The following is a 25,675-nucleotide window of genomic DNA, read 5'->3' as shown; positions in this document are numbered from 1 at the left end:
ATCACTCTGGTGGGGAATGTTAAAGTTGAAGGAGGCTATGCATGCCTGGGGTCAGGTGATCTATGTGAAATCTCTGTACCTTCCTCTCAATTTTTCTGTGACCATAAAATTGTTCTGTCTTAATTATTAGATGAAATCCCTTATGATTATACAGTGGAAGTGAGAAAGATTCAAGGGATTAGATCTGATAGACAGTGCCTGAAGAACTATGGACAGAGGTTAATGACATTGTACAGGAGGCAGGGATCAAGACCATCTCCAAGAAAAAGAAATACAGAAAAGCAAAATGGTTGGCTGAGGAGACTTTACAAATAGCTGTGAATAGAAGAGAAGCGAAAGGCAAAGGAGAAAAGGAAAGATATACCGATTTGAATGCAGAGTTTCAAAGAAGAGCAAGGAGGGATAAGAAAGCCTTCCTCAGTGATCAATGCAGAGAAATAGAGGAAGACAATAGAATGGGAAAGACTAGAGATCTCTTCAAGAAAATTAGAGATATCAAGAGAACATTTCATGCAAATGTCGGTACAATAAAGGACAGAAATGATATGGACCTAACAGAAGCAGAAGATATTAAGAGGTGTCAAGAATACACAGAAGAACTATACAAAAAAGATCTTCATGACCCAGATAATCATGATAGTATGATCACTCACCTAGAGCCAGACATCCTGGAATGTGAAGTCAAGTGGGCCTTAGGAAGCAAAACTACTGACAAAGCTAGAGGAGGTGATGGAATTGCAGTTGAGCTATTTCAAATCCTAAAAGATGATGCTGTGAATGTGCTGCCCTCAATATGCCAGCAAATTTAGAAAACTCAGCAGTGGCCACAGGACTGGAAAAGTTCAGTATTCATTCCAATACCAAGGAAAGGCAATGCCAAAGAATGCTCAAACTACCGCACTATTGCACTCTCTCACACGCTAGCAAAGTAATGCTCAAAATTCTCCAAGCCAGGCTTCAACAGTATATGAACCATGAACTTGCAGATGTTCAAGCTGGATTTAGAAAAGGCAGAGGAACCAGAGATCAAATTGCCAACATCTGTTGGATCATCAAAAAAGCAAGAGAGTTCCAGAAAAACGTCTACTTCTGATTTATTGACTATACCAAAGCCTTTGACTGTGTGGACCACAACAAAGTCTGGAAAATTCTTAAAGAGCTGGGAGTACCAGACCACCTTACCTAACTCTTAAGAAATCTGTATGCAGGTCAGGAAGCAACAGTTAGAACTGGACATGGAACAACAGACTGGTTCCAAATAGGGAAAGGAGTATGTCAAGGCTGTTTATTGTCACTGTGCTTATTTAACTTATATGCAGAGTACATCATGAGAAATGCTGGACTGGATGAAGCACAAGCTGGAATCAAGATTGCTGGGAGAAACATCAATAACTTCAGATATGCAGATGACACCACTCTTATGGCAGAAAGTGAAGAAGAACTAAAGAGCCTCTTGATGAAAGTGAAAGATGAGAGTGAAAAAGTTGGCTTAAAACTCAGCATTCATAAAACTAAGATCATGGCATCTGGTCCCATCACTTCATGGCAAATAGATGGGGAAACAGTGGCACACTTTCTTTTTCTGGGCTCCAAAATCACTGAAGATGGTGATTGCAGCCATGAAATTAAAAGATGCTTGCTCCTTGGAAGAAAAGTTACGACCAACCTAGACAGCATATTAAAAAGCAGACATTACTTTGCCAACAAAGGTCCATCTAGTCAAAACTATAGTTTTTCCAGTAGTCATGTATGGATGTGAGAGTTGGACTATAAAGAAAGTTGAGTACTGGAGAATTGATGCTTTTGAACTGTGGTGTTGGAGAAGACTCTTGAGAGAGTCCCTTGGACAGCAAGGAGATCCAACCAGTCTATCCTAAAGGAGATCAGTCCTGGGTGTTCAATGGAAGGACTGATGCTGAAGCTGAAACTCCAGTACTTTGGCCACCTGATGCAAAGAGCTGACTCATTGGAAAAGACCCTGATGCTGGGAAAGATTGAATGCAGGAGGAGAAGGGGACAACAGAAGATGAGACGGTTGGATGTCATCATCGACTCAAAGGAGATGAGTTTGAGTAAACTCTGGGAGTTGGCGTTGGACAGGGAGGCCTGCCGTGCTTCAGTCCATGGGGTCGCAAAGAGTCAGACACAACTGAGTGACTGAACTGACTGAATTATTTTTTTAAAAAATCTAATAGTGCAAACCCCGTATAACAGCAGTTGTGCTCCTGGGTATGTATCCCAGAGAAACGAAGACTGTGTTGATCCAGAAATCTACACACAAATGTTTATAGGAGCTTTATTCATATTAGCCAAAAGATGAAAGCTACGCAAAAGTTCTTCAGTAGGTGAGTAAACAAACAGTATATACATACTATGAAATACTACCCAGCAACAAAATGAATGAGTTACTAGTACACAAAACAACCTGGGCAAATCTCCAGAAAATTATGTAGGGTAAAATGTCAATCTCAAAAGATTGCATACTGTTTGATTCCATTTATAAAAAATTCTTGAAATAACTAAATTTTTCAAATGATGAATGGACTACTGGGGAATTAAAGAGGGATTAAGGAGGAAGTACAGATGGGAGCCCGTGGGTGTGGCTGTAACAGGCCAACACAAGAGATCCTTGTCACATTGAAAATACTGCAGATGACAAATATTTCACTCCACTCTCTTCTTGCTTGCATATTTCTTGAAGAGAAACCCAATGTATTTATTCTCTTTGCTTCTCTATAGGTAATGTGTTTTCCTTCTCCAGCTTCTTTAAAGATTTTCCATTTGTCTTTGATTTTCTGAAATTTGAATGTGATATGATTTGGTGCAGGTTTTCTGGAGATTTCCTCTTTAGTAGTGGATGAGCTTCCTGGATATTGACAGTCTTTCAACATCAACATCTTGGTTGTGATATCATGTTCAAGTTCTGTAAGATATTACACTTGATGAAACTGAGTAAAAGGTCATAGGATCTCACTGCTGTATATTACATATCAGTCTATAATTATCTCAAAATAAAAGGTAATTTTTTTTAAATAAAGGAGAAATTCTGACAGTCTCAAGTGAACAAAAACAGAAAATTCATCAGTAGCAAACTTTCCCGACAAGGAATGCTAACCAGAGTCCTTCAGGCTAAATGAAAACACACTGAATGGTAACTCAGATCATCATGAAGGTGTAAACAGCACTGGTAAAAGTAACTACAGAAATAAATGTTTATGACTGTAAATTTATGGTTCTTCAGTAGACCTTTTTGTCTAACCTCTTTTCAATGACAACAACATAAAGTAACAATTATAAAACTATCAATGAGCTTATAGTAAAGACATAAATTGAGTGGAAATAATAGTACAAAGGAGGGGAGAATGGAAATATCAGAGAAAAGATGGTGTATACTCTTAAAATTAAGATACTGTTAATCTGAAATAGATTGTTTTAAGTTAAGATGGTGATTGTAATCTCCAGAGCAGCCACTAAGCAAATAGTTCAAAAAATATGGGAAAATATGAATTTTGAGACGAGTACAATTTAACTGATAACACTGAGCAAAATTTTTTCCTGAAGAATTTCTTCTAATATTTCTTGCAAAGCATGAAAGTTGTCTACTGGCAACAAATTCTCTCCATTAAAAAAATTTTTTTTCGACACACACCCACTGCTAGGCTGGAGTGTGACCTTTGTCATGCTTCCTTCTGTGCTTTTCTTAAATTTAGAAATAACTTCCTCCTCAAATTATCTAGGTATGTCACAACCTAAATATACTGTCTCATGACTACATGTGGTATAATCAAATCTTACCAATTATGAAATCATACTAATTATTAGTGTAACCATTTTGGTGCCAAATAAATGTCTGTAGTTCTAATGTTTGTGAGTCAGATCCTTCATATTGGTAGAGGTATTTTTCTGAAATCCCTGATACATATTTTTTTCTTCATCTTATTAGCTAAGGAAGATATTAGAGGAAAGGACAGATTCTTCAGGGAGTAAAGAAATATACTTTTGCTTCTTTATAGCCTACCTTATCTCCACCTAAAAGACAGCTAGAATGTGATGTCTGAAATATGTGTAGCAATGAAGTTTTTATTGATTGATATAAATATGGATAGCTTTGTTCAGTTGAATACTGCTGGTAGGAGTTAGTGGCGTATGTAATACATTATCTTATTACACTCATTTTATGGAAGCTGGTCCTATAGGGACAGTGGAAAGAGAGCTTACTCTGGATTTCTGGAAAAGCAATTAATCCCACTGCTTATGTAGCAACCATGTCTTGGATCGCATTGGTGTGCTGGCACTTTCTCCTTTTATTAAAACAAAAACGCAGCTGCTGACCAGAAGTACAGCTCTACGAGTGGGGCTTTCATCGTTTTGGTAAGAGATTCATATCCAGGGTTGACATCATTTCAGTTATGGCATTTTCATTATTAAAGCTCGGAATTTCAAGTTTGTTTATTGAAGATTTAAAGCTATAGGTTAAATCACCAAATTGAAATCCACTCATTTTCCTATACTATGATAAGTGGATAGGTGTGCTGGAAAATATATTTTTTCAGATTTTCCCACCAGAAGAATTATTTTAATTGTGAAATGCATTGTATCATACAGAAACTGACATTGTCCCCTTGAATGTTTAGCATTCTTCTTTGTAAGTAACTCTCCTAAGATCCCACAAGTTACACAGTGTGGCCAAAAATTAAAACATCAGTGAGGTGAGGAAGAGGCAGAAGAGATGGGTAGCAAAGGGCTAGATTCATGAAAATCAGCCTTAATGACCCTGGGATTATGAAAATCCTAAAACTTGCTAACTTTTTAGCTTGAATAGCCAGAGGGAGTTTATTAATTACATTTGGACAGACCTGATTTTAATTCTGGCTGTACTACCTAGGAAATGAATGACTTAGGGTAAGAGGTTTTACCTCTCTGCGCCTCACTTTTCCTTATCTGAAGAATGGGTTGCAATAGGGTCCTTTAGCAGAACTTGTTCCTTCTTGTTCACTTTTGAGATCTCTGCATGAGTGCTAAGCCACTTCAGTCATGTCTGACTCTGTGTGACCCTATGGACTGTAGCCCACCAGGCTCCTCTGCCCATGGGATTCTCCAGGCAAGAATACTGGAGTGGGTTTGCCATGCCCTTCTCCAGGGCATCTTCTCAACCCAGGGATCAAAACCACGTCTCTTACGTCTCCTGCATTGGCAGGCAGATTCTTTACCACTAGCGCCACTTGGAAACTTTAGGGAGTCCTTACTTATGCAGAAGCACCCCAGATACACTGCTGTGTAGAGAAACAACTATATATAGACCTTATATTTCTTTAAGTAGATTAGCAAAAGTACTTCAATCTTTCCTCGGCAGAATGGTCATGGATGAGGGTGATCAAGTAAGAAGAGCAGTCTAGCAACTGAACCTAAATCAGGGACACGGAGAATACACTGGTGGTGGCGAGGTGGGAGTGGGGAGGAAAAGGGTGAGAGTGGGAGTTTGGGATTAGCAGATGCAAATTCGTATATATGGGATGGATAAGTAACAAGGTCCTTCTGTAGAGCAGAGAGAACTATATTCAATACTCTATGATAAAATGTAATAGAAAAGAATATGAAAAAGAATGTATTTATGTATATATATGTGTAACTGAGTCACTTTCTTGTACAGCAGTAATTCCTTGCAAGAATAGGCTTCCTTTTACACATTAACTGTCTTATTAGAGCTCCCTTTCCTGCAGTCAATATTTTTGAGCACCTACTATATGCTGTGCATTTGCCAGGTATTAGCAATGAAATAATACATCACCCAGTCTTTGCACAGGCCCGTGGGAGAAGCAGAGAAGCCAACCAGCCTGCCCAGCACAAGCATGTGGCAGCCATGTAGGTACAGATGATTGTACCTTTCTCTCCAGGGGAAGCTGTCACTCAGAAAAGTAAAGTAATAGCCCAGGGTCACAAAGCTCGCAGGGAATGGCACCTGGCTTTCATTTGACTCTGGAACCCTTAGAATCACAACCCTGGTGGTGACTTCCTATCACCGCCTCCCTTGATGATAAATAACACATACAACTAAGATCCTAGTTTAAAAAGAGAGAAGAGGGACTTCTCTGGCAGGCCAGTGGTTAAGACTTTGCCTTCCAGTGCAGAGGGCATGGTTCCAGTCTCTGGTCAGGAAGCTAAGATCCCATATGCCTCGGGACCAAAAAAAAAAGCCAAAACATAAAACAGAAGCAATATTGCAACAAACTCAGTTAAAGACTTTAAAAACTGGTCTACATCTGAACTGAGAGACTAGCATGGAAACATACACATTACCATATGTGGAATAATAGCAAGTGGGACTTTGCTATGTGACCAGGGAGCTCAAGCCGGTTCTCTGTGATAACCTAGAGGGTGGAGATGGCAGGGGAGATCAGGAGGGCGGGGACATATGTATCTCTGTGGCCGATTCATGATTGGAAACATCTGTTGAAAGTTGGACTTGCCACCAAATTCAGTTCTTCCATTAGATGTTTCTTACGTGTAGGTGTGTCTATGTGTGTGTGAGAGAGAGAGAGAGGGAAGGAGAAATAAATCTTCCTGAGAAATATCTTATGCCATCTCTAATATGTGGAATCTAAGAAGAAATGATACAAATGAACTTACAAAACAGAAGGAAACTCACAGATTAGAGAACTGAACTTACAGGTGTGGGGGTGGGTGGGAGGATGGGGGGGCGGGATAGTTGGGGAGTCTGGGACGGACCTGTCCACACTGCTGTATTTAAAATGGACAGCCAACAGGGACCTACTGTCGAGCATACGGAACTCTGCTCAATGTCAGGTGGCTGCAGTATTCTTGCCTGGAGGATCCCCGTGGACAGAGGAGCCTGGCAGGCTACATTCCATGGGGTCGGGAAGAGTCAGGCACCACCAACTGACTAAGCCCAGCACAGCCTGGATGGGAGGGGACTTTGGGGGAGAATGGATGCGTGTGTGTGTACAGCCGTGCCCCTTTGCTGATCACCTGAGACTATCACAGCATTGTTCATTGGCTACACTCCAATAGAAAAAGTTTTTTTTTTTTTTTTATTAAAACTTTAAGGTACTGACTATGGTTGGATGTCTGCAAATAGTCTTACTATTTGCAGTTGAAGATTTTCCTTCAACAAGAGTGGTATAAGATCATCACTTTATGTTTGCTGACTCTCATCCCTTGTAATGGACATCACCATACATTGTCACATATCACTGGTAGACAATCCTACCCTGGTCCTGAACTCTTAGGTATTAAATAAATGAGCTTGTTTCTTTGTTACTGGTTGAGGTTCAGAGCTAAGGTTCTTTACACTGAATCATTATAGTGAAGTTCTAATGCACTGCAGGGAGAATCTGATTTTCTGATATAGCAGACACAGGGAAGATTTTTCTTTTATTGAGATTATATCTAAATAAAGACATCTATACAATGTGCTAGGGATGGAGATGATATGGCTGGATAAACCCTTCGACCTCATCTCTACCTTTTATTCACTGTCCTCCACACATTCAATACATTGTGATTGTTCGAGGTCTACCATGGTGCTGTGGCACCGTGCTAGGTACTGGAAATAAAGAGGAAGAAGACAGAGTCTCTGCTCATTGTTTGGTGGGTGAGGCGAATATATACAGACATCATCCCAGGACAGCTCATTACATGAAAGTACAGGAGGACTCAGAGGAGATTTAATTCAGTTCCACTAGATGGCTTGGTACTAAAAACTTGTTGGAGTGATTTCTTGAGCTGTCTCCTCAGAGCAGCCTTTTTGGAATTAAAATTCAATTTTTCACAACACTACTGAGTCCTAAGCTGCAAGAAAAACCCAGGAACTCAAACTGCCAGAGAGTTGAGGAGAGAGACCTCCAATAGGTCTGAGATTTTTAGCCAAAAGGAAACAATTAGCCATTTGGCTGATACCCAGCCATTTGGCTGATATTGGTAGGTTCTAACCCCATTTCCAATAAGGAATTTGACAAACTTAATCTACATATGAAAAAGCCTTGCGACTTCCCTGGTGGGCCAATGGCTGAGACTCTGCACTCCCAATGCAGGGGGCCCAGGGTTCAATTCCTAGTCAGGAAACTAGATCCCAAATGCCACAGCTAAGACCCCGTGCAGCCAAATAAATAAATAAGAAAAAGTCAAACTTGCATGCCACAAATGAGATACTTGCACCTAAAGGAAAAAATGACTCAAGCATTTAAATTAATAAAAGAGGCTATAGCAGGCCCAGGTTCCTTGGTAACTTGCTGTAAATTAATTTGTATCATAAAGTATGAAGTTCATTTGTGATGAAAACATTCTGTCTAGGTTGCACTTTTTCTTCTTGGTGATGCCCTTAATTCCCTGTCTGAATGAGGAATATTTGGAAAAACTTGGAGTTGATATGGAGATGTTATTAATATTCAGTGCAGTTAGGTGGATCGGTATTGGAAATTTATTAAAGAGTTTTGCTCAGTTGCCTTCATCAAGCAGTTCAAATCAAGGGTTGAAGGGCCTTGCCAATCAATAATAGAAACTCAACCCTTTAGTCGGTTGATTACAATTATTTTCGTTGGCCTGAATAATATTGATCAGTAGTACTAGGCTTATAATTAGGTGCTTATGCCTGAAGTTGATTAAACTGGCTTGAAGACAATTTTTTTGGTACTGCTTACACCAATGCTGCCACCTTCCTTCTACCCAGAGGCCGCCTTCTGCTCAGTATGGGTGTGATGCTTATTGCATGCTGTATCCTGTGTGGAAGCCCAGGACCCGGCAGTAATTAGGCGCTTAAATAACCAGCTGTGAAGAGGGTATACTAGAACAAGAAAAGGCCTTTGAGCAACAGATCATGGTAACTTCAGTTCTGGATGTTAGGGGCTCGTTTACGGTGCTCTGGAGGAAATGTAGAGAACTTTCCAGGCCTGCCCACAGAGATGTGTTTCCCAAATGAGTTAAAAGATGAGAGGGACCCTTAACTGTGTAGTGCACTAACAGGCGGGGACCAGCTTCAGAGAGAAAAGTTGGGAAACCTGTTCATTTAAAACTCACCATAGGTACCACTGAGGGAAAGCAGGAAGACAGACCACTGTGGGGAAAACAGGGAACAAAAAGACCTCCTTCTAGTCCCAGCTCTGCCTGTTTGTGATCCTGGGTGGATGATTTCATCTCTCCAAACCTTCATTTTTCTATCTGTGAATGGGGATAATCTAGGCATACCTTACGTTATTGTGCTTCACTTTATTGCACTTTGCAGATACTGTGGTTTTTACAAGTTGAAGGTTTGTGGCAACCCTGTGTTGTCAGGTGATGGTTAGCATTTTTTAGTGATAAAGTATTTTTTAATTAAGTGATAAAGTATTTTTCAAGACATAGCACTATTGCACACTTACTAGACTGCATACTATAGAAGCATAACTTTTGTATGCACTGGGAAACCAAAACACTTGTGTGACTCACTTTATCATGATATTTGCTTTATTGTGGTGGTCTGGAATCGAACCTGCAATCTCTCTCAGGTATGCTGGTGGTCCTTATCCCATGTGACTGACTGAGTTGTTTAAAGTAGCAAATTAGGTATTTCATCCAGAGGTACGTAAGCTTCAGTTGTCTGGAACAGCGCTGCAGTTCCTGACAGGGCAGAATGAATGGGCCTCACCCTGGACTGGGAGTCAGAAGATGTGACTCTGCTGCTTGCTGTCCTTGACCTTGAGTAAAACACTTAACTGTCATTTCCTCATTTGAAAAATTAATCATTGCCCTGCCTGCTCTGTGTCACGGTGAGCCTCAAATGTGAATGTGAATGATGTTAGAAACTGAAGAAATGTACAGATGTAAGAGATGATGATAAAATCATTGTTGTTATCATCATTACAAATTGAAGTGTGATTATGCTTAGCCACTTGGCAAATTTGGTATAGTTGCTTATGGCGAAGGTTGTGGTGGTGCTCTTGTTTTTATTTATTTATTTATTCTTCCTTGTCTTTATGAACAGGATTTCAGAAGGTTGCAGTGTCTGTTTCTGTTTTAGATGTCGCTCTACCTAATTTCTCCATTCTGACCTCCCACCCCTAGAAGTCATAAGGAGCCAGTTAGGTGGGAAATCACATCTTTGCCATTTTCAGTTGAAATAAATGTGTGAGCCTGATTTGGTTTTGTGATTTCTGTAACTGGTACATTTCTTTAGCAGCTGCTGGAATGTTCTTGAAGTGGTGGCTTGCATTAGTACAACTCGTCAGACGTAAGGACAGTCCCACCCCACCACCAGCAATGTCCTCAAACTCAACTGCCCCTGGAGCTTGTACTACATTTGCAGTTGATTTGTACAGATCATTGCTGGAAAGGCATCGGGACCTAGAGGTCAGAGTTACCTTGCTATATGTAAACCTGAGGGTTAATAATTAAATTTTAGACTAGGATTTGTTCTAAGCATTCTTTCCTTTCAGTTTATGTATCCTTACTGTGTAACCTCTATGGCCTTGAAAAGTACCAGATTAAAAAAGTGATGCAAGGGGAATCTGGCCTTTAGCCTACTGCTGTTAAAAGTAGTCTAAATGTAGTAAAACTGATGGGCCTTTGGGTTGTGTCTGATATTTTGCTATTATAATCATTGATGAAGTCTGTGCTCATGTCTTCCTGTGTATGCATGAGGGTCCCTCAATGCTGAGTATGTTCCTACAAGGAGGAGAGCAGAGAGGCAGGAAGGAAAGGAAAAAAACTCCTGAGAACAAGGACTCATCTGTGTGTGTACTGATTTTGCCCTAGCGGCAGCTCCTTGTTTGACAGTTGGCAGGTGCTTGGTAAATATTTGAGGGAAAAGGTGAGATAAAGGAAGGAAGAAAAAGGAAATAAAGAGGTTGTTACCTGAAGTCACTCTTGCTCTAAAGTCTTAAGCTTTGGGTTGTTCCTTTTTTTTTTTTAAGATTTATTTTGATGTGGACCATTTCTAAAGTCTTTATTGAATTTGTTACAACATTGATTCTGTTTTATGTTTTGGTTTTTTTTGGCCCCCAAGGAATGTGGGATCTTAACTCTCTGACCAGGGATCAAACCCACACCTCCTGCATTGGAAAGTGCAGAGTCTTAACCACTGGACCACCAGGGAAGTCCCAGATCTTAGGTTTTATGATTACTTCTTCGAACTAAGGTTGTTTTCCTTTAACTTCTGTTTGGAGATTTTGGTTTATTTGGTTCTGTTTTCATTTGGGGTCTTTGTCTTGTTTTGTTTTGTCCATGTTAAAGAGATTGGAGTGGTCAGAAGTCTACCTTGGGATTAGTAGAGCATGGTAATTTTCGCTGAGTGATTTCCCAAGTTCACACAAAAGCAGCAAGGGTTAGAGCTGAGGAAAGCAGATGTAGCCTCCCTCAAAGTCCCACTCAAAACCTCTTCCCTTCTGTGTCCTCTCATTCTCCCTCTTGTTTCCAGGGTCTCATTTTGCTCTAGGTGAAATCTACCTGGGCTGAAGATCATCCCCTTTGGGTCCAGACTTCCAATGAGCAAATCTGGCCAAAAGACCCAAGCTGGTATCTTCCATGCATGCATTCACTGGTGCATTTATTCATCTACTCAGTCATCTGAAGAAGATTTATTTGTGTCATGCACTTCGATAGGTGATTCTGAAGTGAATGGGACTTGATCCCTGTCCTCAGACACTCCTAATGGATACAGGAAGCAAAACAGGAGGCCACGTTCCAAAGGCTTCTTGTCCATAGAAGGACCACTCGTGACTTCCCTGGCTACCTGGTTCTGTTCTCCTTCTCGCTCACTTTGCTTCAACTCTGCTAACAGACATCATTGCTCAGCTCTGCCTCTTCTGGTCCCTAGAGTGTAGCTGCTCTCTGATCCTGTATCCCCCTCCCTCCGAATTGTCTCAGAACTGACCCAGCTCCTTTCCTTTTCCTGCTCTGGTCTCCAGAGCTCTGTGAATCTACCTCTGAGTCCCCTAAAAACCGGTATCAGTAATTGCTGGTATCCAGCCCAGTGCGTGCATGTGTTCAGTCATGTCCAACTCTTTGCGTGGACTGTAGCCCACCAGGCACTTCTGCCCATGGGATTTCCCAGGCAAGAATACTGGAGGGGGTTGCCATTTCCTTCTCCAGGGGAATCTTCCCCACCCAGGGACTGAACACCAGGTCTCCTGTGTCTCCTGCATCAACAGGCAGGTTCTTTACCACTGGGCCACCTGGGAAGCCTGATCCATGGCCCAGAGCTGTTACCAAACTGTAAGGAATCCACTCTAAATCTTACGATCATCACTGCTATGTTCAGACTATGTCCATAAGATTAAGAATGGTGGCGGGAGGTGGGGGGGGACAAGTAGTCAGACACTTTGTGGAAAGAAATCAGGTTCAAATCTTTTCAAGGAATTAATAGCACTTAAAAAAATTTTTTTATGTGATACTAGCAATTGTAATTTCTCACAAAGGCCTGCAGGTGATTCGGGATTGGTTTATAACCTGTAGCAGGCGTGTGTGCCTGCTAAGTCATTTCAGTTGTGTCCTACCTACTCTTTGTGACCCTATGGAATGTAGTCCTCCAGGCTCCTCTGTCCATGGTATTCTCTAGGCAAGAATACTGGAGTGGGTTGCCATGCCCTCCTCCAGGGGATCTTCCAACACAGGGATTGAACTGAGTCTGTCATTGGCAGGCGGGTTCTTTACCACCAGCACCACCTGGTGCAACCCCATGGACTGCAGCCCGCCAGCTTCCTCTGTCCATGGGATTTCCCAGGCAAGAATCCTAAAGTGGATTGCCATGCCCTCCTCCAGGGCGGTCTTCCCTACCCAGGGATCAGACTATGTCTTCTGTTTATCCTGCACTGGCAGGTAAATTCTTTACTTCTCAGCCACCTGTAGAATCCTTATCTTCTCCTAAGCCTTATTGAAATGCCATGTCCTCCGGGAAGCCTTCTAGGATACAACTCCTCCCTTCATCCACATTATCTCCTCCCACTCCTCCATAACTTTTGGTTTATGCCTCTGGTTAGCACTCCAGTCATCCTGCCCTTTATCACAGTCCTGTGTCTGGATGTTGCTGGGATCTCTCCAGGGAAAATCATATCCGTCAGTGGGAAAGACTACTGATGAGGCAAAGAAGGGTTTTCTTCCATGAAAGTGAAGACTCACATCAGTTTCCCTCCAAAGGAACCAGAACCCAGTCCAGGGACAGGCCCTTTCACGAGGTAAAGTGTCTATTCAAACCCCATAGGATCCTAGGACATTGTGTCCAGAATTTCATAATTCATTTACTTCAGTGACGTGAATTTGGGAACTTCTCAGATGTAGAACACGGCGCCTACCACTGGAAGCAGGATCCTGGAGAAAGAATTTGAAAATGCTTATTAGAATGATGGAAAAGAAGAGATGATAGCCTGAATGCCTAGTATAAATATTTTGGCTATTGTTTATTGATATGAGAGCTCAGGAACCTCAGCTGCCAGACATGACTATTCTGTGCTCTTGATAGATATGGCTTCTGTTGAATTTTCCTCTTTTCTTTTACTTTAATAGTTTTTATTACTCAAGTAAAACATTTTCATTACAGAAAAATGTGAAAATGCAGTGAATAAAAGAAAAAGTAATCTTACTCCTAGTCACCGATTTATATTTTGGTCTTTATTTGCATATATATCTGAAATTTTAAAATGAGACTCTACAGTGTTTCAAAACCTGTTATTGACAAACCCCCCATGGAGAAATATTCCGAAAAATAGCATGGATATTCTGCTTTCATACGCCCCCAGGCCTGACATATGGGTTGTGCACAAGACAGTATGGAAAGCAGGAAGACCAGCTTTACGCTAGGAAAACGTGGCAGGCATTACCTCGGCACATGATCAAATCCAGCATCAATGGTGATAAATCATGCTGGTGGTATTTACCCTTGCTGTGATGAGACTGGTGCTTGATTCTGTGATCTTCCTCCCTGGAACACCTAACTGCAGACTAGTAGAATAACGGCAAACAAGTTCCAATAAAGGGACTTTCTACAAAATACCAGTCAGAGCTCCTCAAAACTGTTCCCATCATCAGAAACAAGAGAAGCCTGAGAAAGCATCACAGTCAAAAGTTACCTAAAGAGGAACTTCCCTGGTGGTCCAGTGGTTAAGACTTTGCCTTCCAATGCAAGGAGTACCGGTTTGATCCCTGGTTGGGGAACTGAGATACCACATGCCTCCCAGCCAAAAAGCCAAAAACATAAAACAGAGGAAGTATTGTAACAAATTCAATAAAGACTTTAAAAAGGGTTCACATTAAAAAAAAAAAAATGAAAAAAAATTGTCTCAAGAGATAGGACAACTACAGGTGATGTCATACCCTGAGTGGAATCCCAGAAAAGGACATTAGCTAGAAACTAAGCCAATCTGGATAAGAATGTATCAGGACTGGTTGATTAATTCTAACAATGTACCATTTTGATGTAAGATGATTTATGGGAACTGCCTATGCTATTTTCTCAGTTCTGTATATCCACAAGAACTCTGAAATACACAGTGTATTTTTTTTTTTAACTACCCCCAGAAGCTGGAAGGTAGTATCTTATAACCAGTGATCTTCATGAAAAATCAGATTGTTGCTCCTTTGAGGAGATAAGATTTTTTTCCCCCCTCCTCTGGAAGCTTTCAGACTTTATTTATTTTGTTAAATCCAGACTGTTCTTAAGTTTCATGACAATCTTTTAGATGTGGTCTTCTGTCATTTATCTTGATCATCACACTATAGCCTTTTTATTCTGAAGAATGTTGTGTTTTTTCATGTCTGAGTTTTTTTTCATTTTGTGTTTGTTACTTTTCTCTGCATTCTCTGATTTCCTTTTTAGTGGCTTCCATCAGTAAGATGCTGGACTACATGGAACCTACTTGTGACTGTTTTCTTCATTCTGTCTACCTTTATCATTCTGACCTATGTTTAGAAGAGGTATCCTACTCTATCTTCCAGTCCTTCTATTGACACTTTTTATTTTGGCAATGTTATTCTTAATTTCTGAGAACTCATATTTTCTGATTACCTTACTTCTCAACATCCTATTTCCCAATAGATAATTTTCCTCTCAAATTTGAGGTTAAAAAAATGTCTGTCTTATCTGTTATCTTTTTACTCATCTGATTCATTGGTTGCTATTTTTTCTTTTTTTCTTGCTGATTTTTTTTCATATCTCTTGTAATTCTTGGTTGTCTCTTTATATTTAAGGATGGAGACCATGTTGATGATTGCTAGAGTTGATGTGAGATTCTTGAATACTTTGGCAGGCTCTGAGAAGCAGGCTGGCTTCCCTTCAAGGTGCCTTAGAAGGGAGATGACTACCTGTGAGATTAAGGTCATTCAAATACAGCATCAGAAGGGTTATACTCTGTACCAGGAACACCCAGTAATGCAAACTCTTTCTTGGCAGTTTGCTTTATTTATTTGCAGGAGAGACTTGTATATTTTTTACTGCAGGAGAAAGGAGGTTTCTTGGGTTCAGGGTGAGGGTGGGGCAAGTGGCATTGCCAGTCTTGCTTAAACCTCCTGGTCATCCCCATCTTTCCTTGTGTCCCACGCCAGCATCCGTACCTGCCCCCTCCACACTGGGAGCCTGTCATGCATCTCTCTGTTGACTGGGCTCTCCCTTACCTCGAAGCTTTCTCCTTAGCACAGTCCCATCTGTTTCCGACATCTGAAACCATCCTGGACATCCCTTGATAACTGCCATTTCCCTTCTCTCTCTGGTTGTGAATTTATTTTCTTGGAGTGTAATTCTACCCACATTTCCCCGAGCTTTGAGAGAGAACAGGAAGAAGAGGCATGTGACAGATCTGCTCCTCTGAAATGAAAGCATCAAGTCATTTTTTAAACAGGAAGACTTTATAAATAAGATGCTCACACCACAAAATAGTACACCTGCTAATTTAAGTTGTCTTCATTATCTGATTCATAAATAGATGGGAAATCATTTGAGGACTGCATTTGTAATTCTTAGTCACCTTCTTGTAGAAATCATTTCGTGTAATTGTTCTTCTCTATAAATAATACACAAGAAGACCAGGGCTCTGAGCAGAGAGCCCTTAACTGACTCAGGTCTTTGGATTTTGGAATGAGATGGGTCCAGTAGGCTGGGAGGTTCTGAGCAGGTACTGAATTTCTCTAAGACCCAGTTCTCTTATCTATAAAATGAGGAAACAGAACATGCGTCTTGGAGTTGATGTGAGGATAGAATCAGATTATACAGCTCTCAGCACAGGGCTATAAGTGATCTAGCCTAATAAATATTGCTATTTTCATTGATTATGATTATCATCTAAGTTGACACTACTTGCATACCCAGTAAACATTTGTTTTTGTGGTTAATGATGATCACGTAATTTAACATCCTCTCTTTTTTGCCAAAATTGATTATTTTATTAACAATATCTTTTTTTAAATTGGACTGTTGTTGCCTTACAATGTTATATTAGTGTCTGCTACACAGCAAAGTGAACCAGCCATACATATACATATTAATTTGATACCCTTTTACTTTGTCACATGATAAGTGATAAAAGTTGTAAAAGGGAACGGAGAAAGGAGTTTAACTTTGTTAGGAAGAAAGTTCAAGAGGGAAAATAAGTGCTGCAATGAGAAATATATATATATATATATATAAAACCCAAAATATGAGAAGCGGAGGGCCCGTCAGCAGCACTTGTGATCCACATGTGTTTTACCTCAGAAGTTGGTTTACAAATGACTTTTGTCAATGACGGTTATAAAGAATAACATTGAAATGTTTGACTCCAGCAGAATCTGGAATTAGACCTAGAAGGGACCAGACTGAAGCAGATACACTTGTTTTTGAAGTCGTTGGATGGGAGGAAGAGAAATATCAGGAGGCATTTTACTTTTCATTATGGGTTTCAGTGATAGTGCAATTATACAAACAGTCTTCTGAGCACAGAAAACAAAACACACACAACTTCTGTGTGGGAAACAAAAGAAGCTTTTGAAAGCATCCGAGGGGATGGGAGATGAAGCCATCATCAGAGCTAGGGTAGAGAGTGGGTCTTGGGAAAGGTTGTATTTAACTCCAGTGCCCAAACCTAAAGATTGATTCCACGGCTCTGATTCAGGGGAGTGGGAGTGGTGTGGGAAAGGACAGCAGGTTCCCTCTTCTCAGCGCGGTATTCGTTTTAGAGGCTCTCTCCGTCGAGTGTGCACTTTTCTCAATTGTTTGACCAGCGCAGTCAGGGAGCAAGGAGACTCCTCCTGGCATATATTTTCCCACTTACCAGGGTCCCTGTTTACCCTGGTCACACATCGTCCTGCATGAGCTGCTCTGTCGGTTAACCCCACATGGCTGCTAATTAGCAGGTCACTTGCAGGTTAGAGGTGTACTTGTGTTGTGATTCTCGGCTTGCTGTTGTGTTGTTATAACAACTGTAAATGCCATATGCAGCTGCCATACGGGGTGTGCTCAGCAGGCTGCTGGTATAATTACAGGCATTAGCCAGAGATGGAGCCTGCCAGCTGACATTCAAGAGGCAATAATAACTTAATTTCCCTCACAACAAATTGGCTCTCTAATAGGGAATTTAGTTACACTCCGAACTCAGGGATGGCTTGAGAATTCCAGCAAGCACATTTCTGTCCAGTCATTAGCATCAGGGGTTGGGTAGGCGCAGATATACCAAACTCCGTCTCCTTGGCCACCTAAAGATAAACCAAAGGTGGGTATTATTCCACACTTTTAATATTTCCAAAGAAAGGATGTATTGTCAGAGAAGCCAACTGGCCTCAATGAAGGGTTTGTCACAGTATGTACAGTCTTAAGTGCGTCGTGAAAGATTTTTGTGCTTTTTGCCCACCTGGTGTCTCTTACTGAGCACTGTTCAAGAACCACTTTGCTTTGTCGTGGCATTTGGAACTAAACTGACTAAAGATTTCATCTGGGGATAAATTCCCTGGGACTCAACTTCACTGTGTCTTTGCTCATGTTTTCCTTTAGCCCAAATATTTCTCCTCTCATTCCCCACCCATCGAACATCTGTGCAAAGCCATTCCCTCTGTGATAACTTTCTTGATCCTTCTCTCTACCTCCAGAGAGTATGGTTGCTTTCTTCTTGTTGCTTTTCTAGCATTTGGTATAATAATTATAACACTTTATCTCTCAGAAGTCTTTGTGCCCACACCTGTCTCAGAGTTGACTGAGAGCCCGTGGCAGCATCTGTTTTTGATCCATCTTGGTAGCACCTAAAATGCCTTTTCCCCAGCAGGTGCCAGAAGCAGTTGTTAGATGGATTTAAAATATATTGAAAAAGCTATAGTCATTTTGTATTTTAACGTATGCATAGAACTTTAATCACAAGGACAAACAGACATTATAAAAGATTAATGGCTTGATTATTTAAAATGAAGCCTAGCTTTACACAGTATATGTAAACAGATTTGTCTCTATATACATATGTTAAATAATATTTATATTTTGTATATATTTTGTACCTATATATTTATACATGTATGCCTTCATATACACATAGATGATGATCTTTGCACCTATATCTGCATCTATTATTTTGCTGTTCTGTGCCATTTAACTGAGATTGCATCAAGCATTTACAGATGGTATTTCTGGCAACAAGTGTATATGATAAGGTAAATAGTAATGTATCTGATTATAATTGTAGCAATAACAATTATAACTCTAAGATTATGGAAGAAGGTTGCATGTTCATAGACATATAATGAAAATCAGTTTTTGACAAGCCATAAAGGCAATTCAATGGGAAAATGAAAGTTCTGATGCTGAAACAATGAAACAAGCCCCAGCCCTCATCTCACACCATGCATGGGAAGATTAATTCAAAATAGGTCATAAACCTAAAAATCAAAAGCTAAAACTATAAAACTTCTACAAGAAGACATAGAAGAATATTTTGCAGCCTCAGGGTAGGAAAAATTTTCTTAGGACAAAAAGTTCTAACCATAAAAGAGAAAAAAAACGATAAAATGGATTTCATTAAAATTTCTGGGACTTCCTTGGTGGTCCAGTGGCTAAGACTACACGCTCCCAATGCATTGAGCCTGGGTTCCATCCCTGGTCAGGGAACTGGATCCCACATGCCGCAACTAAAAGTTCGCCTACCACAACTAAAGATCCCGCATTCCACAACCAAGATTGAAGATTCTGTGTGCCACCACTAAGACCTGGCACGGCCAAATTAAACAATATTATTTATTTATTTATTTATTTTTGACAAAGCAAGAGATTTTATTGGGAAAGGGCACCCGGGGTGGAGAGCAGTAGGTAAGGAACCCAGGAGAACTGCTCTCCCTCATGGCTTGCAGTCTTGGGTTTTATGGTGATGGGATTAGTTTCCGGGTGGTCAAACAATATTCTTTAAAAATTTTAATTTCTGTTCACCAAATGAGGATATCATCCAAATAAAAACTAAGCCACTGAGTGATGATTTGATTATGAAAATAACCATAACATATATCTGATCTAGAATTTATATACAGAATAAGAAAATAAGTTGCATAACTCAGTAATAGAAACAATCCATTTTTCAAATAGGCAAAAGACTTGGAAGAGGCACTTCATGAAAGATACTGGAATGGCTAATAAGCAAATGAAAAAATGTTCAAGGTCCTCGGTCACCAGTGAAATTCAAACTAAAAGCACAACAGTATGCATATCAAAATAACTAAAATTAAAGTCTGAAAATACTACATATTGAGAAGATGCAGGTGATTAGAACTCTCCTACATGTAAAATAGTATAGCCACTTTGGAAAATAGTTGGGCAAATAAACATATGTCAACTCTATAACCCAGCATGCCTAGGTCTTATTCAAGAGGACTAAAAACATATGTCCACACAAAGACTTGTACAAGAATGTTCATAGCACCTGTATTCATAATAGCCCCAAACTGGAATCAACTCAAGGTTCAACAGGTAAGTGAATAAATAAACTGTGAGAAATTCATAAGATGGAAAAGTAGTCATCAATAAAAAGGAATTAATTACTGATGCATGCAAGAATATGATAAATTTTTAAATATTATGATTAGTAAAAAGGCTAGACACAGAGAGTACATATTGAATGATTCCATTTATACAAGGTTCTAAAATAGGCAAATTTCAATCTGTGGGGAGAAGGATAAGAACAGTAGTTTCTTCTGAATACTCTTTAGTTATTTTTACTGTTTTATTTTATTTACTTATTTATTTTGGGGTCTTTGTTGCTGCATGCAGGCTCTCTAGTTGCGGTGAGCAGGGACTACTCTCTAGCCATAGTTTGCAGATTTCTTTTGTTGCAGAGGGCAGGGTCTAGGGCACACAGGCTTCAGTAGTTGTAGCACACTGGCCCCCTACTTGCCCCACAGCATGTGGGAACTTTCCTGACCAGGGATTGAACTGCTGTCCCCTGTATTACAAGGTAGATTCTTAACCACTGGATCACCAGGAAAGTCCTCCTCTGGAGATTAACTGAAAAGGGGCATGAGGGAACTTACTGGGGTAATGGAACTGTTCTACTTTTCAATTGGAGGTAGTGGTATACATATGAGATATATATACTTTTTTTTTCATTGATTTTATCTATTTATTTATTTTCCCATTTATTTTTATTAGTTGGAGGCTAATTACTTTACAATATTGTAGTAGTTTTTGCCGTACATTGACATGAATCAGCCATGGATTTACATGTGTTCCCCATCCTGAACCCCCCTCCCACCTCCCTCCCCATCCCATCCCTTTGGGTCATCCCAGACTCTATGGGAGAAGGTGAGGGTGGGATGATCTGAGAGAACAGCATCGAAACATGTATATTATCAACTGTGAAACAGATCACCAGTCCAGGTTGGATGCATGAGACAAGGGCTCGGAGATATATATATACTTTTGTCAAAACTATATACTTGAAAATCTGTGCATTTTATTGCAAATTAGGCTTCAATGAAAATTTAATCATATATATATAAGTAGCATGTCAATTATATACAAATTGCTTTAGGATATGATAGCTCAGTTGGTAAAGAATCCACCTGCAATGCAGGAGACCCTGGTTCAATTACTGGGTTAGGAAGGGATAGGTGGAGAAGGGATAGGCTACCCACTGCAGTATTCAGTTTCCTTTGTGGCTCAGCTGGTAAAGAATCTGCCTGCAATGTGGAAGACCTGGGTTTGATCCCTGGGTTGGGAAGATCCCCTGGAGAAGGAAAAGGCTACTCACTCCAGTATTCTGGCCTGGAGAATTCCATGGACTGAATAGTCGACGGGGTCATAAAGAATTGGACACAACTGAGCAACTTCCACTCACTCAAGGAGCTTAAAACCAAGGTTAAAAAAATTAGTTAGCTTCATACTTAATGAAAAATATTGAAAGCTCTTCTCTTAATTTAAGAACAAGGCATTTATTCCACATGACATTGGATTTTAGCCAGTGCAATTAGGCAGGGAAAGGATATGATATTAGAATGAAAAAAGCAAAACTGTAATTAATAGATGATATAAGTTTATATGTAGAAAATCTAACCGAACCTGTAGATAAACTACTAGAATTGACAAGTAAAATTAGCAAGGTCTCTAGATACAAGATCAATATCCAATCAATTAATTTTATATATACTGACAATAAATAATTAGAAAATAGAGTTTAACAGAAAGTACAACATACAAAAACATAAAAAAATCAAATACGTAGGAATAAACATAACAAAAGATGTGCAAAATACTAATGAAAAGTAGAAACTGGTCTTGAGAAATGGAAGAAGACCTAACTAGAAATATCATGTTAGCAATCAGGAGATTCAATATTATAAAGATGTCAATTATTCTCTTAATTTTTAATAAATTGAATGAAATACCAATCAAAATCCTGAAAGGACTTCTTTTTGTAGATTGACAAATTAATTCTAAAATTTACGTGGAAATGCAAAGGCACTAGATTAACCAAGGAAATCTTGAAGTGCAAAGTTGAAAGACTTACAGGATCAGATAGCAGGACTTATTATAAGCGATAAATTAAGACTTCCCTGGTGGTTCACTGCATAAGAATCCGCTGGCCATAGCAGGGGACACAGGTTCCATCCCTGGTCTGGAAAGATTTCACATGTTGTGGGCAACTGAAACTGGTGTGCCACAACTACTGAGCCTGTACTCTAGAGCCGGAGAGCCACAACTACTGAAGCCCAGGTGCCAGGAGCCCCCAGACTCTGCAACAAGAGAAGCCACTGCAATGAGAGGCCTGTGCACCCCAGCGAAGAGTAGCCCACTCACCAAAACCAGAGAAAACCTGTGCACAGCAACGAAGACCCAGCACAACCAAAAATTAATTAATTTAAAAAAAAGAGGTAGATGATAGATAAATCTACAGTAATATACTAGCACAAGGGTAGGCAAATAGACCATTGGTACAGAATATAGCCCAGAAACAGACCAGCACATATATCATTATTTACTGCTGCTGCTGCTAAGTCGCTTCAGTCGTGTCTGACTCTGTGCGACCCCATAGACGGCAGCCCACCAGGCTCCACCGTCCCTGGGATTTTCCAGGCAAGAACACTGGAGTGGGTTGCCATTGCCTTCTCCAATGCAGGAAAGTGAAATGTGAAAGTGCAGTCGCTCAGTTGTGTCCGACTCTTCACGATCCCACGGACTGCAGCCTACCAGGCTCCTCCGTCCATGGGATTTTTCAGGCAAGAGTACTGGAGTGGGGTGTCATTGCCTTCTCCGATACCATTATCTAATATACAGCAAAGGCACAACTGCAATTCAGTGGGGAAAAGATGGTACTTTTCAATGAATTGTGCTAGTATAATAGAATATCCACATAGGAAAAATGAAACTTTGGCTCCTACCTCTAACATATCCAAAATTTTACTTGTGATGGATCATAGATATACATGTGGAAGAGAAAACAAATAAAGCTTCTGAAAAAAAAAATCTTAGGGAGGGGGGTTCAGGATGGGGAACATATGTAAATCCATGGCTGATTCATGTCAATGTATGGCAAAAACCGCTACAATATTGTAAAGTGATTAGCCTCCAACTAATGAAAATAATTGGCGGGGGCGGGGGGGGGAAGAAAGGAATCTACATGGCTTTGGGGAAGGCAAACATTTCTTAAACCAGGCACAATAAACACTAGAGATAAAATAAAACATTGATATGTTTGACTTCATTAAAATTAAAAACCTTGGGAATTCTCCAGTGGTCCAGTGGTTAAGATACCACACTTCCAGTGCAGGGCATGCAGGTTCAATCCTTAGTCAAGGACCTTAGGATCCTACATGCTGCATGGTGCAGCCAAAAGAAAGTTAATAAAAAAAATTTTAAAACTCTGTACATCAAAAGATACCATAGGATTTCCCTGGTGGTCCAGTGGTTAAGAATCCACCTGCTAATGTAGAGGACACAGGTTCGATCCCTGGTCCAGGAAGATCCCACATGCCGCAGAGCAACTAAATCCGTGAACTACAACTACTGAGCCAGCACTCTGGAGCCCATGACCCACAACAACTGAAGCCTGTGTGCCTAGAGCCCATGCTCCACAACGAAAGAAGTCATCTTAATAAGAAGCCTGTGCACCTCAACTAGAGAGTAGCCCCCACTCACTGCAATTAGAGAAAGCCCTCAAGCAGCTATGAAGACCCAGCACAGTCATAAATAAACAAATAAATTTGAAAAATAAAAAAAGACCCCATAAAGAAAGTTGAAAATGCAAACCATAGAACACATGAACAATTCTTACTAAATACTTTTAAAAATCAAGCAATCCAATTTAAAAAAAAACACTTGAATACACTTTACAAAAGAGAATATTCAAATATCAACAGATACATATGGAAAAGTGCTCAAATCACTAGGCATCAGGAAAATGCAAATTACAACCACAGTGAAATACCAATGCACATCTGCAAGTATGGATAAAATTTTTTAAACTTAGAATTTATGATGGGAGTGTGAATTGACATAATCACTCTGGAAATCACTTGACAGCTTTCATGAAAGATAAACATAGCTTACCCTATGATATAGCAACTCTACTCCTAGATACATGAGAAATATGAATGTATATTTCTAGTAAAAAAAAATGTAGAGCCAAAAACTGGGAAAAAAAAAAGACAAGTGCCCATCAACAGTAGAATGGATAAATTGTACAACACTCATGCAATGAAATTTTATACAATAATTAAAATGAATGAAATTTTGCTGCATGTAATAAAATGGGTGAATCTCACAAACATAATGTTAAATGAAAGAAACCAGATTCAAAAGAATATGGACAAACCCTCATATACTATTGGTGAGAATGTAAATTGGTGCAAACACTATGGGAAACAAAATGGAGGTTTCTCAAAAAAACTAAAAACAGAACTAATATATGACTCAGCAATTTCAGTCTGGCACATATTTCCAGAAAATACAAAAACACTAATTTGAAAATATATACATACTTCAATGTTCATAGCACCATTGTTTACAATTGTCAAGATATGGAAGCTATGTAAGTGTCCATCAACAGAAGAATAAATAAAAAGTTGTGGAATATATATACAATGGATTAATACTCAGCCATAAAAAAGAACAAAATTTTGCCATTTGCAGCAACATGGATGGCCTTCGAGGGTGTTACGTTAAATGAAATGTCAGACAAAGAAAAACAAATACTGTATGGTATCATTGATATGTGGAATCTAAATAATAAATGCACTGGTCATAGCAAACACCCTTTTCCAACAACACAAGAGAAGACTCTACACCTGGACATCACCAGATGGTCAATACCAAAATCAGATTGATTATATTCTTTGCAGCCAAAGATGGAGAAGCTCTATACAGTCAGCAAAAACAAGACTGGGAGCTGACTGTGGCTCAGATCATGAACTCCTTATTGCCAAATTCAGACTTAAATTGAAGAAAGTAGGGAAAACCACTAGACCATTCAGATATGACCTCAATCAAATCCCTTACAATTATACAGTGGAAGTGAGAAATAGATTCAAGGGATTAGATCTGATAGACAAAGTGCCTGAAAAACTATGGACAGGGGTTCGTGACATTGTACAGGAGGCAGAGATCAAGACCATCCCCAAGAAAAAGAAATGCAAAAAGGCAAAATGGTTGTCTGACAAGACCTTACAAAGAGTTGAGAAAAGAAGAGAAGCTAAAGGCAAAGGAGAAAAGGAAAGATATACCCATGTGAATGAAGAGTTCCAAAGAATAGCAAGGAGAGTTAAGAAAGCCTTCCTCAGTAATCACTGCAAAGAAATAGAGGAAAACAATAAAATGGGAAAAACTAGAGATCTCTTCAAGAAAATTAGAGATACCAAGGGAAAATTTCATCCAAAGATGAGCACAATAAAGGACAGAAATGGTATGGACCTAACAGAAGCAGAAGATATTAAGAAGAGGTGGCAAGAATACACAGAAGAACTATGCAAAAAAGATCTTCATGACCCAGATAACCATGATGGTTTGATCACTCACTTAGAGACAGACATCCTGGAATGCAAAGTCAAGTGGGCCTTAGGAAGCATCACTACAAACAAAGCTCATGGAGGTGACGGAATTCCAACTGAGCTATTTCAACTCTTAAACGATGATGCTGTGAAATTGCTGCATTCAATATGCCAGCAAATCTGGAAAACTCAGCAGTGGCCACAGGACTGAAAAGGTCACTTTTCATTCCAATCCCAAAGAAAGGCAATGCCAAAGAATATTCAAACTACTGCA

General features: G+C 39.8%; 1 long non-coding RNA gene across 1 annotated transcript in view; it reads right to left on the bottom strand.

Annotated features, from left to right (window-relative positions):
- Positions 1-6,470: 6,470 nt before the first annotated feature.
- The window catches only part of LOC122434941, a 22,604-nt gene continuing 3,399 nt past the window's right edge, over positions 6,471-25,675 (bottom strand). Inside the window, exons 4-6 of the long non-coding RNA XR_006267505.1 lie at positions 22,399-22,406; positions 11,498-11,502; positions 6,471-6,481 (exon numbers count right to left, since the gene is read on the bottom strand). This is a non-coding gene — a long non-coding RNA (uncharacterized LOC122434941). The remainder of the gene's footprint in view (positions 6,482-11,497; positions 11,503-22,398; positions 22,407-25,675) is intronic.

This window comes from Cervus canadensis, chromosome X, assembly GCF_019320065.1.
Source record: "Cervus canadensis isolate Bull #8, Minnesota chromosome X, ASM1932006v1, whole genome shotgun sequence".
Classification (NCBI taxonomy): Eukaryota; Metazoa; Chordata; class Mammalia; order Artiodactyla; family Cervidae; genus Cervus; species Cervus canadensis.
This window is presented reverse-complemented; position numbering and strand designations above follow the sequence as displayed.